The following is a 4036-nucleotide window of genomic DNA, read 5'->3' on the forward strand; positions in this document are numbered from 1 at the left end:
CGCACACACACCACACACACACCCCACACCACACCCACAGACACACACACACACCACACACACACACACACACCACATATATATATATTTATATATATTATTATATATATATATATATATAGATAGATAGATAGAATAGATCGATAGATAGGTAATAGATAGATATATAGAACACACACACACACACACCACACCACACATGTATAATCTATATTATATATATTATATATTTTATATATACATACATATATATATATATAATATATATATATATTATATATAATATATCTATATATACTATATATACTATATATGTATGTATCTAGAATATATATATCGTAATTTATCTTATCTATCTATCTAGCTATCTTATCGATCTATCTATCTATCTATATCGATATCTTATCTCTATAATAGATATGTATTATATATATTTATATGTATTTATATATATTATATATATATTATATATATATATATCTATTCTAGATATACATATAATATATTGTATATATCTATGTATATATATATATTAATCTATCTATATCTCTATCTATCTCACTATCTCTCTCTATATCTCTATTCTCTAATATATACATGCCTTGTCATGTGTGTGTGGTGTGTGTGTGTGTGTGTGTGTGTGTTTCTTATCTCTTTGGTGTGTGTTTATATATTTAATATTATTCAGCCCCAAACACACAGACACACACCACAACCCACACACACCCACCCACACACACACACATATGTATATAATATATATATATATATAATATATATACTCTTATTATTATATATATATATGTTTATACTGTCTATATATATCGATATAATATAATATATCTATATATATATATCTATATATATCTATATATGTTTATATGTATATATATTTTTATTTATAATATATATATATATATATATATATATATATAGAATATATATATCTCATATGTGTATCATGTATTATCGATCTATATATATCTCATCTCTCTACTCTATATCTCTCTCTAATCTGGTGTGTGTTTGTGTGTGTCTCTGGTGTGTGTGTGTGTGTGTGGTTTGTGTGTGTGGGTGGTGTGTGTGGTGTGTGTGTGTGTGGTGATGTGTGTGTGTGTCCTGCGTGTGAGTTTGTATGTGTTTTGTTTTGTTTTCCAGAATATCTGTATATACATATTTGAATATATAGATATTAATATATATATATATATATATATATATATATACATACATATATATATAAATAAAGTAAATATGAATATATTTATAGATATAGATAAATAAATAAATATATACATATATATATGTATATATAAGTATATAAATATAAATATATATATAAATATATAAATATAAATATATGAATATATATATGAATATCTATCTTTTTATTTATCTATCAATCTATCTATCTAACTCTCCATCTATCTATCTAACTATCTACCTATCTATCTATCTATCTATCTATCTATCTATCTATATGTCTCTATATAGCTATATATATATATATATAATGTATATATATATAGGAAAATAAATTTAAATTAATATATAGTATATATATATATATGCGTATTACCCACACACACACACACAAACACATATTCACACAAACACACAAAGAAAAACACCAACCCACAGACCACACTTTACAACGTAACACACACACACACACACGACACAAGCACGCACATCACAACACAAACACCACACACTCACACAACATCAACACACACACACACACACACACACAACACACACAGCACCACACACACCCATAAAATATATATATATAATATATATATTAATATATATTTATAATGTATATATTATATATAATTATATATATAGATATATATATATATACTATATATATATTATATATATATTAATTAACATACATACATATAGCACACACACCCACACACAGCACACATTATATATCTGTTATATTTGAATTATGTTTTATAAATATAATATCTCAATTTAATATATATAAATATCTATATATGTATATCTATTAATATCTATATATATATATATATATATATATAGATATATATATAATAATTGTATATATATATATTTTAGATATACGTCTACACTGTAGATATATATATACATCTATCTATATATATATATATATATATATATATATATAATATCTAATATCTATTTATGTATAATAATATCTTCTCTATCTATCATATATCTATATAATCTATATATTATCTTATCTATATATACTACAATGTACGAAGAGAGCGATGGGAGAGGGCGACAGATAGATATATATATACTATACACCCATATCCCCACACACACACACACCGCACTCACACCACCAACACACACACACACACGCACTCAAACACCCACACACACCCCCACACACACACACACACATCTATATATATTATAATCTCCTCTCCTATATATATTATATATACTCTCTCTCTCTCTTCATTGATATTTATCTCTCTTAACGGCTATCTCTACCTTTGTATCTATATATATATCATATATATATATCGTATATACTCTCTATATATATATATTTACAAATCTTCTATGCCTATCCCTAACTATATTTATCTATAGACTGTATTCTCGTATATCTCTGTATACTATCTCCATCTCTCTACTATCATCTATCAGCTATCTCTATCATCTCTCTCCTCTTCAATTCTATATATCTATAACTATCGTCTCTCTCTCCCCATGTCCCAGAGCGCGAGGGCGCGGGCGCCCGCTAGCACGAGGCAGCGAGAGATAACGATTGATGGATAGATAGAGGGAAAATATATATATCTACATATATAAATATCTGCATATATATAATATATCTATATATATAATATATACATATCTCTATATTATATCTTATATAATATATATATATATTATGCTGTGTGTGTGGTTTGTGTGTGTTTGTGGTGTGTGTGTGTGTGTGTGTGTGTGTGTGTGTGTGTGTGTGTGTTTGTGTGTGTGTTTGTATGTGTGTGTGTCTTTGTTTTTGTGTATGTATTGTGTGTGTGTGTGTTTGTGTGTTTGTTTGTTTGTTTTGTTTTGTGTGTGTGTGTGTGTGTGTGTGTGTGTGTGTTTGTCTGTTTGTATGTGTGTGTGTGTCTGTTTGTATGTGTGTGTGTTTGTTTGTGTGTGTATGTGTTTTTGTGTGTGATTTTTGTGTGTGTTTATGATTTTTTTTGTGTGTTTCGTCCTTGAATATGTTTTATTTGTTTTTTGTTTTGTCTACATCTTTGTGTTTTATTAATGTGTAGTTGAATGTTTGAAGCACTTAATGGGTATAATATTAGTATCTTGATATTTTTTGTTAACATTAAATTTGATATATGCCTAAGTGAAGACGATATTATATATATATATAATATATATATATATATATATATTATATATCTTCTATCATCTCTGTAATTTATATTTAAATTATACATATGTATGATAATAGTGATGATAATAAATACAATAATAATAATAATAATAATAATAATAATAATAATGATAATGATAATAATAATAATAATAACAATATCAACAACAACAACAATAATAATAATAATAATGATAATAATAATATGTAAGACATATAGAGAAAAATAAGATGAAATAATGAATATACAGAAACTAGAGATTGAAGATTACGCTGATATTGTACAAAAAAAAACAAAAACAAAACGCACCTGGATATGCACACACACACACACACACATACACACACAAAAACACACACACACACACGCACACGTATACACACACAAAAAAAAAAGAAAAAAAAAAAGAAAAGAAAACAGAAACAAACAACAAAAACAGCTTTCGAACACAAGCCTACATACACATACATATTCATATACAGTATATGTATAAAAGTTATTCTGTAAAACGATTGTGTTAGCTGTAAGCCCTACCTTTTAGCTGTAGATTGCTATTCGTCCAATCAATCACATATTTCTGATACCAGGACAAAGCCACGCAAAAAGCGACCATAAATCATGTCGACATAAGTATGTTACAAAAG

This window comes from Penaeus monodon, chromosome 6 (genome assembly GCF_015228065.2).
Source record: "Penaeus monodon isolate SGIC_2016 chromosome 6, NSTDA_Pmon_1, whole genome shotgun sequence".
NCBI lineage: Eukaryota > Metazoa > Arthropoda > Malacostraca > Decapoda > Penaeidae > Penaeus > Penaeus monodon.